Genomic DNA, 13,207 nt, shown 5'->3' on the forward strand with positions numbered 1-13,207 from the left:
TGTGTGGTTCTGGGATTTTTGCTCACCGTTCTTGTGATCATTTTGACCCCACTGGGTGAGATCTTGCGTGGAGCCCCAGATCGAGGGAGATTATCAGTGGTCTTGTATGTCTTCCATTTCCTAATAATTGCTCCCACAGTTGATTTCTTCAAACCAAGCTGCTTACCTATTGCAGATTCAGTCTTCCCAGCCTGGTGCAGGTCTACAATTTTATTTCTGGTGTCCTTTGACAGCTCTTTGGTCTTGGCCATAGTGGAGTTTGGAGTGTGACTGTTTGAGGTTGTGGACAGGTGTCTTTTATCCTGATAACAAGTTCAAACAGATGCCATTAATACAGGTAACGAGTGGAGGACAGAGGAGCCTCTTAAAGAAGAAGTTACAGGTCTGTGAGAGCCAGAAATCTTGCTTGTTTGTAGGTGACCAAATACTTATTTTCCACCATAATTTGCAAATAAATTCATAAAAAATCCTACAATGTGATTTTCTGGATTTTTTTTCTCATTTTGTCTGTCATAGTTGAAGTGTACCTATGAGGAAAATCTCCTTTTTCCTCATCTTTTTAAGTGGTAGAACTTGCACAATTGGTGGCTGACTAAATACTTTTTTGCCCAACTGTATATATTGGTTCCGGACTTCCCTGAAAAGCTATTTGATGCTAATGCAGAATGCCACAGGATGTTTTTGTGCTGGTCAAGGGCAGTCAAGTCTGGGGTGAACCAGGGGCTATATCTGTTCTTAGTTCTACATTTTTTGAATGGGGCATGCTTATTTAAGATGGACAGGAAAGCACTTTTGAAGAGCAACCAGGCATCCTCTACTGACAGGATGAGGTCAATATCCTTCCATGAAACCCGGGCCAGGTCGATTTTTGGTGGCCTTCCTAAGCCAGGATTTAGACACGGCTAGGACATCCAGGTTGGCGGAGTGTGCGAAAGTAGTGACTAAAACAAACTTAGGGAGGAGGCTTCTAATGTTAACATGCATGAAACCAATGCTTTTACGGTACAGAAGTCAACAAATGAGAGCGCCTGGGGAATGGGAATGATGCTGGGGGCTGCAGGGGTTAACCTCTATATCACCAGAGGAACAGAGGAGAAGTAGGATAAGACTACGCTAAAAGCTAAAAGAACTGATTCGCCAGTGCGTTCAGAACAGAGAGTAAAATGAGCAGATTTCTGGGCGCGGAAGAATAGATTCAAGGCATAATGTACAGACAACGGTATGGTAGGATGTGAGTATAGTGGAGGAAGCCTAGGCATTGAGTGATGATGAGAGGTTTTTTCTCTAGAGGCACCATTTAAGCCAGGTGAGGTCACCGCATGTGTGGGGGTTGGAACAAAAGGAATAGCTAAGGCATATTGAGCAGGGCTGGAGGCTCTACAGTGAAATAAGACAAAAATCACTAACCAAAACAGCAATAGACAAGGCATATTAACATTAGGGAGAGGCATGTGTAGCCGAGTGATCATAGGGTCTAGTGAGTAGCTAGGCGAGCTGGAGGCACGGCGATTCAGACAGCTAGCAGGCCGAGGCTAGCTGATGGGCCTCGGGGGGGACATCGCAACGGGAGAGCCTGTTGAAACCCCCTCGGATGGTTACATTGGCAAACCAGTTGTGAAGGATCGTCGGGACTCAGCAAAGGGTCCAGCCCAGTTGGCAAAAGAGGTATTGAAGCCCAGGACTTGTCTGATGGATCTCTTCGGCTAGCCGGGAGATGGGCCTAGCTGGAAGCTAGCTCCAGGCTTACTGGTGCTTGCTTCGGGACAGAGACGTTAGCCAGGAGTATCCACTCGGATAGCAGCTATCTAGCTGCGATGATCCGGAGTAAAGGTTCAGAGCTTGCAGTAGGAATCTGGAGATGTGGTAGAGAAAAAGCAGTCTGATATGCTCTGGGTTGATATCGCGCTGTGCAGACTGGCAGGAATTGACCGGGCTGGGGCTGGCAGATGTCTGAGTTAACGGTGATGACTGCTAGCAGTGGCTAACTGGCTAGTAGCTAGTTAGCTGGCTAGCCTCTGAAGGGGGTTCCAGTTCTAAAGTATAAAAAGTAGCAGATCCATACCACATTGGGTGAGGTGGGTTGCAGGAGAGTATGTTCAGGACGGGACAAGACAAACATAACAGACATCCGACTGCTACGCCATCTTGGATTGCTTAACTTCAGCTGAAAGTCTTCTAAACCATATGGTATAACAACAGCATTACCTACTATCACCACTACTACTTATTTTTCATGTTTAAACAATTTAACCAAAACACTTGATTATTGCCTGAGACAGTCATTTGGGAGGGAGGCAATTATCACTTGAAGTTGAAGCTTTCCTGAAATGGGTGAACAAGTGTGATTTTTCCTAAACCAACCTCCCTCTCTGAACACTGGTCCATTATTGAGCCGTACACTAAAGTGTTACTAATTACTGTGTCCAACAATCAGTCCTATTGAATGCTTCCCCCAATTTACCTTCCCTGGACCTTTGTTCACTTTATAGCTATTGCTGCAATCATACACTTCCCAAACCCTTTCTTGGGATTTTTGTAACATTTATAAAAAATGTATTTTCCCCTCGTACATTTCAACAGGTATTTTATAGTTCAAATCAAATTTTATGTCACATGCCTAGTTAAATAAAGGTAAAATAAAATAAAAAATGCACTGAATACAACAGATGTAGACCTTACAGTGAAATGCTTACTTACAAGCCCTTAACCAACAATGCATTTACGAAAAATAAGTATTTCAATTATTTACTGAAATGAACTGAAGTAAAACATTTAAAGAAAATGGAAAAATAACAATTAAAGAGCAACAATAAAATAACACTAACGAGGCTATATACAGGGGATGTGTGAGGGCACAGGTTAGTTGAGGTAATATGTACATAATATGTACCAGTCAAAAGCTATTCTACATTGTAGAATAACAGGGAAGACATCAAAACTATGAAATAACACATATGGAATCATGTAGTAACCAAATGAAAGTGTTAAACAAATCAAAATATATTATAGATTTTAGATTCTTCAAAGTAGCCACCTGTGGCCTTGATGACAGCTTTGCACACTCTTGGCATTCTCTTAACCAGCTTCACCTGGAATTATTTTCCAACAGTCTTGAAGGAGTTCCCACATATGCTGAGCACTAGTTGGCTGCTTTTCCTTCACTCTGCGGTCCAACTCATCGCAAACCATCTCAATTGGGTTGAGGGCGGGTGATTGTGGAGGCCAGGTCATCTGATGCAGCACTGCATCACTCTGCTTCTTGGTCAACTAGCCCTTACGCAGTCTGGAGGTGTGTTGGGTCATTTTCCTGTTGAAAGACAAATGATAGTCCCACTAAGCGCAAACCAGATGGGATGGTGTATCGCTGCAGAATTCTGTGGTAACCATGTTGGTTAAGTATGCCTTGAATAATTAATAAATCCTGACAGTGTCACCAGCAAAGCACCCCCACACCATCACACCTCATCCTCCATGCTTCACGGTGGAAATCACACATGCGGAGATCATCCATTCACCTATTCTGCGGTTGGAACCACAAATCTCAAATTTGGACTCAGACCAAATTACAGATTTCCACCAGTATAATGTCCATTGCTCATGTTTTTTGGCCCAAGCAAGTCTCTTCTTATTATTGGTGTCCTTTAGTAGTGGTTTCTTTGCAGCAATTCGACCATGAAGGCCTGATTCACGCAGTTTCCTCTGAACAGTTAATGTGGAGATGTATCTGTTACTTGAACTCTGAAGCATTTGTTTGGGCTGCAACTTCTGAGGCTGGTAACTAATGAACTTATCCTCTACAGCGGAGATAACTCTGGGTCTTCCTTTCATGTGGCGGTCCTCATGAGAGCCAGTTTCATCATAGCGCTTGATGGTTTTTGCAACTGCACTTGAATAAACTTTAAAAGTTCTTTAAATGTTCCGCATTGACTGACCTTCATGTCTTAAAGTAATGGACTGTCGTTTCTCTTTGCTTATTTGAGTTGTTCTTGCCATAATATGGACTTGGTATTTTACCAAATAGGGCTGTCTTCTGTATACCACCCCTACCTTGTCACAACAAAACTGATTGGCTCCAACACATCAAGGAAAGAAATTCCACAAATGAACTTTTAACAAGGCACACCTGTTAATTGAAATGCATTCCAGGTGACTACCTCCATGAAGCTGGTTGAGAGAATGTCAAAAGTGTGCAAAGCTGTCATCAAGGCAAAGGGTGGCTACTTTGAAGAATCTCAAATATAAACTATATTTGGATTTGTTTAACACTCTTTTGGTTACTACATGATTCCAAATATGTTATTTCATTGTTTGTCTTCACTATTATTCTACAATGTAGAAAATAGTAAAAAATAAATAAAAGAACCCTTGAATGTGTAGGTGTGTCCAAACTTTTGACTGGTACTGTACATATAGGTAGAGGTAAAGTGACTATGCATGGTAGAAGTTGTTAAGAAGCCTTAATGCTATGACTAGGGTAGCTGGAGTCTTTGGCAATTTTTAGGGCCTTCCTCTGACACTGTCTTGGATGGCAGGTAGCTTGGCCCCAGTGATGTACTGGGCCATACACACTACCCTCTGTAGTGCCTTGCGGTCAGAGGCCGAGCAGTTGTCATACCAGGCGGTGATGCAACCTGTCTGGATGCTCTCGAGGGTGCAGCTGTAGAACTTTTTCAGGATCTGAGGACCCATGCCAAATCTATTCAGTCTCCTGTTGTAGCTTACCTGACGTGATCTGATTGTCCTTTAATAGCATGAAGTTGAGCGCTCTCCATCAAATTATCTTTGCACTGCTAGTTTGGTTTTTCATGGAACACATCACAGAAAGCTGTGGCTTTTAGTGGTCCATCAGTGGAGGCTCCTCAGAGTTGGGGGAGAACCATCCTTCTCGTTGAATATTAGGGGGGGAAAGTGAAACATTTGTTATTTTTTTTAGATCAAACTATTCTAAATATTCACGTCACCAAATAACTGATTTCAAAAAACAGTTTTGCAATGGTCTACAGTAGCCTCAACAGCACCCTCTAGGGTAGCCAGAGGACAGCTGTTTTCAGTCCTCCTCTGGGCACATTGACTTCAATACAAAACCTTGGAGGCTCTTGGTTCTCACCACCTTCCAAAGACTTACACAGGAATTATGATGACTTCCGGAAGACATCCTCCAACCTATCAGAGCTCTTGCAGTATGAACTAACATTTTGTCCATATAATAAAAGGATCAGAGAATGAATCTAGTACTGAAAGCATAAGCTACAGCTAGTAGCTAGCACTGCAGTACATAAAGTGTGGTGAGTAGACAATAGTTTAACAGTTTTGAGAAGCAGCAGAGCGAGAGCTAGCTATATTTAATATATTTTTTATTCATTTACCTTTCACCTCCTCAGCTAATGCAACTAATTTAGCCTACTCCACAACCTGACTCGAGCAGAGATTAATGCTGTTTATGTTAGCTAGCTGGCTAAGGCTATCCAACACTGCAACTCTTTCAAGTTAAAGTAAGCTTTCAGTTTTATACATTTATTGGCACCGGGCCCGCCGGTGTAACTGCTAAACTGCTTGCTGTACACTGTACTTCGTGATTGTACACATGGATTGGATTGTGGGTTTACTAGTTTGTTGACTATAACGTTAACATGGTATGAAGGTTTGGCTTGTAGAGGTTTTTGCGACTGGTCACAGACCGCTGTTGTCTTGTGCACTGAAGTCTACAAGCGAAGGGAAAAGGTGAGAGGAGAACGTTTAGGTGCGAGAAGGAATTATACAACTAGCAAAGTGATTATGCTGTATGTGTCTGCTATGAAAGTGAACTGTGTGTGCGGGTGATCAGGGGTTTATTCATTCCACCAATTCTGTTGCAAAACATTTCTTAAATGGAAGCAAACAGAATTAAACTGGGAGAGATGTACCTGAATTTGTCCAATAGAAACTCACATTTTAGTTGCAACTGTGGACTACTGATTAGACCCTAGATCGGCTAGATTCAGGCAAGAGTGTGCAAGGCGATATTGAACGTCTGTCTCACCTTGATTACTCCAATTTGTCTCTCGACCTCTGCACCTACATTTTTAACTTTAATTTGTAGGTTAGGTTGTAGCAACCTCGTGATGGGTATTATATAGAGCAAATTCGAGTACCATGTAGTAACCTAAACCTATTGATGTTACATTTAGCTAAGTGAATGGAATATGAATGACAGTCATCTAATATGCTGCAATAGAAATAAGGCCATGCTTATATAAAAAAGTACTTCCTCCCTAATCTTGAATGGCATGAGCCGCAGCTGTAGTCCAATAGGCCAGAAATGAGTCTTGAATATGTAGCTACAGTGTGTGTGTGCATAGGTGGAAGTTTGTGATTATATCAGTGTGTGTGATTATGGGTAGAGGAGTGTGTGAATGTTTGTTTGGTAAGGTTTCTGTTTGAGCATGTAAGGTTTATGTCATTGGTGGTGTCCATGTTCTCTTCTCTGTGGTGGGTGGTCTGTGCATTTGCATCAGTAAAGAGCTCCGTCTTCAGTCTTATTTGTCCCTCATTGCTGCCCTAAATTAGGCTGATGAGAGGCCCTCCTATCAGGTGACATATTAATTGGGTCATACTGCATCCCATACGAAATCCAAACAATGGCCTCCCAACACTAAACCTTTCTCTTCGGGCTGGTTGCTCTCCTCCTCTCTCTCTTCCACCAATTAGACTCAGAATTAATCTGTTTCCTGTCCCCCCCCATCCCAAGATTCAGGGCACCACCAGGCAGTCACTGACCTCCTAAGCTCATTTTATGTAAGCCAATACAGGCATGTGGATGAGTTAGGAGCTGGATAATGCTTTTCAATTAAGGTGTGGCAGTGGGCTAGGGTAGTGGTAGCCAGAGATAAGGAGAAATTACAACCAATCAGCTCTGAATTTCGTAAGCTAAATAAATGATTTATTGTACAAAATAAGACAGAAAATAAAACAAAATAACAATGGAACAGTTATTCATATGCAAAACCATTAAACTACAACATTGGGTTGAATTGTATCTACATAACGTGAACAAATGAAAGAGAAATAAAAGTGGGCAAAAACATTAGAAGCGGAGAACCTGTCCAAAACATTATAAAATGTTAACATTTGGGTATTTATTTACATAGATTTTTTTCCTCTCATATTTAAATATATGAAAACACTTTCTTATACAGTGCCTTCAGAAAGTATTCACACCCCTTGACTTTTTCCACATTTTGTTACAGCCTGAATTTAAAATGGATCAAATTGAGTGTCATTGGCCTACACACAATACCTGTTTTTTTGTAGAAATTAATTAAAAATGAAAAGCTGAAATGTATTCAGTCAATAAGTATTCAACCCCTTTCATGGTATGCCTAAATAAGTTCAGGAGTAAAAAAGTCATAAGTTGCATGGGTTTTACATGATTTTTGAACGACCACCTAATTTCTGTACCCCACATACAATTATCTGTGAAGTACCGCAGTCGAACAGTAAATGTCAGATTCAACCATGAAGACCAGGGAGGTTTTCCAATGCCTTGCAAAGAAGGACACCTATTGGTAGATGGGTAAAAATTGAAAAGGGCAGACATTGAATGTCCATTATTAATTACACCACCCAGTATATCAATATACCCAGTCATTACAAAGATGCAGGCGTCCTTTCTAACTCAGTTGCCGGAGAGGAAGGAACCCGCTCAGGGATTTCACCATGATCAACAACTGTAGTTACTCCACAACACTAACCTAAAGGACAGAGTGAAAAGAAGGGAAGCCTGTACATATTTTTTTTAAACAATCCAAAACATGCATCCTGTTTGCATTAAGGCACTAAAGTAAAACTGCAGAAAATATGGCAAAGAAATTAACTTTATGTCCTGAATAAAGTGTTATGTTTGCTGAAAACAAAACACGACATTTTCAAGCATTGGCGGTGGCTGCATCGTGTTATGGGTATGCTTGTAATCGGCAAAGACTAGGGAGTTGTTTTCCCCAATAGACACTGGGAGACAAATTCACCTTTCAGCAGGACAATAACCTTAAACAAGGCCAAATATACACTGGAGTTGCTTACCAAGACAACATTGAATGTTCCTGAGTGGCCTAGTTAGTTTTGACTTAAATCAGCTTGAAAATCTATGGCAAGACTTGAAAATGGCTGTCAAGCAATAATCAACAAACTTGACAGAGCTTGAATTTAAAAACAGAATGTGCAAATACTGTGCAATCCAGGTGTGCGAAGCGCTCACTCACAGCTGTAATCGCTGCCAAAGGTGATTCTAACATGTATTGACTCTGAGGTGTGAAATACTATGTAAATTAGATATTTCGGCTTTTCATTTTCAGTAACTGCGCAAACATGTCTAAAAACATTTTTTCACTTTGTCATTATGTTGTATAGATAGGTGAGGAAAAATAGATTTTATATATTTTGAATTCAGGTTCTAACAATGAAATGTGGTATAAGTCAAGAGGTGTGAATACTTTCTGAAGGCACTGTACATACCAGTATACATACACAAAGTCAAGATGCAACTTTATCCACTGCATTAACCAGAGTTAACCAATGGTCCTGGGCACAGATATTTATTATTCATTTGTCAGCACAAATTACCTTTAGTTATTTGCTTCAGTCACTCTTTTGAACTCCACTGTAAATTTCTCAATCTGGATCTGAGATCAAGGTGACCCTGTGGCTTTAGTCTATGTTTTGGGGTTTACTATTCTGGTTACATGTTTGTACATATTAACTCATAACAAAACCTAACTGTCAAATTTTTTAAGCAAGGTTTCACAATGCTAAAGTGAGGTAGACATACTTTGAAATTCATTGATTTGATCTGAATAAATATACACTTGACCAGTTGAATTGTTTCCAACCACTGCCCATACCACATTTTTTTCTCCCTTTGAAATTGTTTAGCATATTCCTGCAGTTACAAAAGTTACAGCACACAACATGTCATCCTCTACTTTGGCTAACGATCCCTGGATACCTTTTCCCATTCTAATATGGGCACTCTCACTCAAAACACACAAAGGCAAAACTTGTCTGTGTTAGACAGTCAACACAAAAAGTAGCTCAAATTCAAAAGGACAAAAGTCTGTCAAAGTTGATAACAAATTGATTGAAGTTGATGGAGGGGCATTTCCAGTTTAAAGCGTTTTATGTTCATCAGTCCAGACACTTGTTACACACATGACTTATCACCCCGGGAGGGCGATGAGGCCTTTTGGCCGCTGGTCAGTCCAGGTTTCTGGGTGTAGGAAGAGCGTGAGAATATGGACAGGCCTCCGCTTCAGACAAAAAGGAAGTCAGGAAAGCGTGATGGTAACAAAAGAAGTGAGAGGCTGACTAGTTTATCCACACGGTGTATTGCCAGAAGCTTGGACAGTTCTTTTTTCAATTGTAAACGCTCGTGCTTGATTAGGTAAAATACAAACACAAACAACAACATGACTCCTCACGCTATGAACGTCCCATAGTGCAAAATTTATTGTTGGTAAGGTAGTGCCCAGAAAGGATTTTTTGTATCCCTTTTAATTATATACATATATTATTTATGTCAGAAGGCTCTTCCTTTTCCCAACAGCGTAGTGCTTTCGTTTACAACAAAGGGATATATTCACATCCAGGAAACAAGACAGACTTCAAGCTTCTTATCTACAGTCTTTCAAGCACGTCCAATATTTACTGCATATTACAGGTGGGGATGGGGGCTCTGGGATATTCAATCAAAATATGTTCTCTAAACTAGAAATGGCATTTCAGCTGTATTATCTGTATCGGTGTATTCCTTATCTTTATGATGCACAACCTAGCTCTTCTTCCCTTAGTAGCACAAAGGCCTATATCAATCAAGCAGTTTAGTTTCTTTCCAACACAAGGTTGTCTTCTTTACCATCACCATCATAGCATTCCCACCATAGCAACTTGGCAGAATACATTTGGTCCTCTACTCATTGGGTTTGTTTCTGTAAATTAATGTGAGAGGATAGTAGTGGGAATGGTAATTGCACAGTGTGCAGAGTGAAATGACAAAAGTATATAAGTAGGCTATATTCATGTGGACCACATTTGTCAAGGTACTTGTGGGGTTCCCTTTCACTCGGAATTTACTCCATACAAAATAATCTGACAATTACAGTAGTGTAAACTGGCACCCTTGCATGATTCCCATATTGTTGATTTTAAAATGCTCTTGGATTTAGTCTATTACATATAAAAGATGATCTATACAAAGATCTAACAAGCCAAAACCTGATTTTTTTTGTGTGTTCTTAATCTAGACCACACACAGTTTTAAGTGTTACTTTGACACGTCTTAGTTCATCTAAACTTTGTGCACAGGTTGATATTGGAGGTAATCTAATCTAAACTGTTATGTGAGCTTCTGCAGTAAAACATAGGGAGAAAGTGTATAACAAACCCTTTCCTGTTCCCTTTAAGGTAGTGAAAACTATTTTCTTATGTTAATGTTTTACAAGATTACAGGTAAAATAAGATCAAAGTAACTGTGAAAGGGTTCTTGGATTCTCAAGAATGTCACACTGGAGTGGTAGTTACATCTACAGAGGGCACAGAGTTTGCTTTTGGATCTCAACACTAAATCTCTAGAACATTACTATTTTCTTAAACAACATTTTGGATCATTTCATGAACTTTTAGTCTAAAAGTAGACAAGGGATTTTTTGTTGTTGTAATGATGCTAAAAGTGAAAGTTGTGGGAAAATGATAATATACTGTAACTGCTTAGAAATGTCTCCCTCCATCAGCCTGGATCCACTATCCAGGACATCTCAATAAAGACACCACCTTTTCAAAGAAAAACTAACAAAAACATAGTTGTCTTATTTACCATCAATTTCTTAAGCTGCTCCACAGATAGACCCCCTTCATATATATATTTCTACCACTCAGCCTCACTCCTATCTTCATTTCATATGACCTTTTTACATGTATGACTAAAATTAATAACTAAGAGAATGGAGGTCCAGTGGGATGTTTTGTGGCAGAGTGAGAGGGGAGGGGAGTGAGAATCTGGGGAGAAGGGAGGGGAGTGGAGTGAGAGTCTGGAGAGAGGGGAGGGGAGTGAGAATCTGGGGAGAGGGGAGGGGAGTGGAGTGAGAGTCTGGAGAGAGGGGAGGGGAGTGAGAATCTGGGGAGAGGGGAGGGGAGTGGAGTGAGAGTCTGGAGAGAGGGGAGGGGAGTGAGAATCTGGGGAGAGGGGAGGGGAGTGGAGTGAGAGTCTGGAGAGAGGGGAGGGGAGTGAGAATCTGGGGAGAGGGGAGGGGAGTGGAGTGAGAGTCTGGAGAGAGGGGAGGGGAGTGAGAATCTGGGGAGAGGGGAGGGGAGTGAGAATCTGGGGAGAGGGGAGGGGAGTGGAGTGAGAGTCTGGAGAGAGGGGAGTGGAGTGAGAGCGGAGGGGAGTGAGAATCTGGGGAGAGGGGAGGGGAGTGGAGTGAGAGCGGAGAGAGGGGAGGGGAGTGAGAATCTGGGGAGAGGGGAGGGGAGTGGAGTGAGAGTCTGGAGAGAGGGGAGAGGAGTGAGAGTCTGGAGAGAGGGGAGTGGAGTGAGAGTCTGGAGAGAGGGGAATGGAGTGAGAGTCTGGAGAGAGGGGAGTGGAGTGAGAGTGGAGAGAGGGGAGTGGAGTGAGAGTGGAGAGAGGGGAGTGGAGTGAGAGTCTGGAGAGAGGGGAGGGGAGTGAGAGTCTGGGGAGAGGGGAGGGGAGTGAGAGTCTGGGGAGAGGGGAGGGGAGTAAGAGTCTGGAGAGAGGGGAGAGAGGGGAGGGGAGTAAGAGTCTGGAGAGAGGGGAGAGAGGGGAGGGGAGTAAGAGTCTGGAGAGAGGGGAGAGGAGTGAGAGTCTGGAGAGAGGGCCGAGAGGGGTGGGGAGTGAGAGTCTGGAGAGAGGGGAGTGAGTCTGGAGAGAGGGGAGGGGAGTGAGAGTCTGGGGAGAGGAGTGAGAGTCTGGGGAGAGGGGAGGGGAGTGAGAGTCTGGGGAGAGGGGAGGGGAGTGAGAGTCTGGAGAGAGGGGAGGGGAGTGAGAGTCTGGAGAGAGGGGAGGGGAGTGAGAGTCTGGAGAGAGGGGAGGGGAGTGGAGTGAGAGTCTGGAGAGAGGGGAGGGGAGTGGAGTGAGAGTCTGGAGAGAGGGGAGGGGAGTGAGAATCTGGGGAGAGGGGAGGGGAGTGGAGTGAGAGTCTGGAGAGAGGGGAGGGGAGTGAGAATCTGGGGAGAGGGGAGGGGAGTGAGAATCTGGGGAGAGGGGAGGGGAGTGGAGTGAGAGTCTGGAGAGAGGGGAGTGGAGTGAGAGCGGAGGGGAGTGAGAATCTGGGGAGAGGGGAGGGGAGTGGAGTGAGAGCGGAGAGAGGGGAGGGGAGTGAGAATCTGGGGAGAGGGGAGGGGAGTGGAGTGAGAGTCTGGAGAGAGGGGAGAGGAGTGAGAGTCTGGAGAGAGGGGAATGGAGTGAGAGTCTGGAGAGAGGGGAGTGGAGTGAGAGTGGAGAGAGGGGAGTGGAGTGAGAGAGGGGAGTGGAGTGAGAGTCTGGAGAGAGGGGAGGGGAGTGAGAGTCTGGGGAGAGGGGAGGGGAGTAAGAGTCTGGAGAGAGGGGAGAGAGGGGAGGGGAGTAAGAGTCTGGAGAGAGGGGAGGGGAGTAAGAGTCTGGAGAGAGGGGAGAGAGGGGAGGGGAGTAAGAGTCTGGAGAGAGGGGAGAGGAGTGAGAGTCTGGAGAGAGGGCCGAGAGGGGTGGGGAGTGAGAGTCTGGAGAGAGGGGAGTGAGTCTGGAGAGAGGGGAGGGGAGTGAGAGTCTGGGGAGAGGAGTGAGAGTCTGGGGAGAGGGGAGGGGAGTGAGAGTCTGGAGAGAGGGGAGGGGAGTGAGAGTCTGGAGAGAGGGGAGGGGAGTGAGAGTCTGGAGAGAGGGGAGGGGAGTGAGAGTCTGGAGAGAGGGGAGGGGAGTGAGAGTCTGGAGAGAGGGGAGGGGAGTGAGAGTCTGGAGAGGGGGGAGGGGAGTGAGAGTCTGGAGAGAGGGGAGGGGAGTGAGAGTCTGGAGAGAGGGGAGGGGAGTGAGAGTCTGGAGAGAGGGGAGGGGAGTGAGAGTCTGGGGAGAGGGGAGGGTAGTGAGAGTCTGGGGAGAGGGGAGGGGAGTGAGAGTATGGGGAGAGCGGAGTGAGGTGAGAGGGGAGGGGAGTGAGAGTCTGGAGAGAGGGGAGGGGAGTGAGAGTCTGGA

Source organism: Oncorhynchus kisutch, linkage group LG5 (genome assembly GCF_002021735.2).
Source record: "Oncorhynchus kisutch isolate 150728-3 linkage group LG5, Okis_V2, whole genome shotgun sequence".
NCBI classification, from domain to species: Eukaryota; Metazoa; Chordata; class Actinopteri; order Salmoniformes; family Salmonidae; genus Oncorhynchus; species Oncorhynchus kisutch.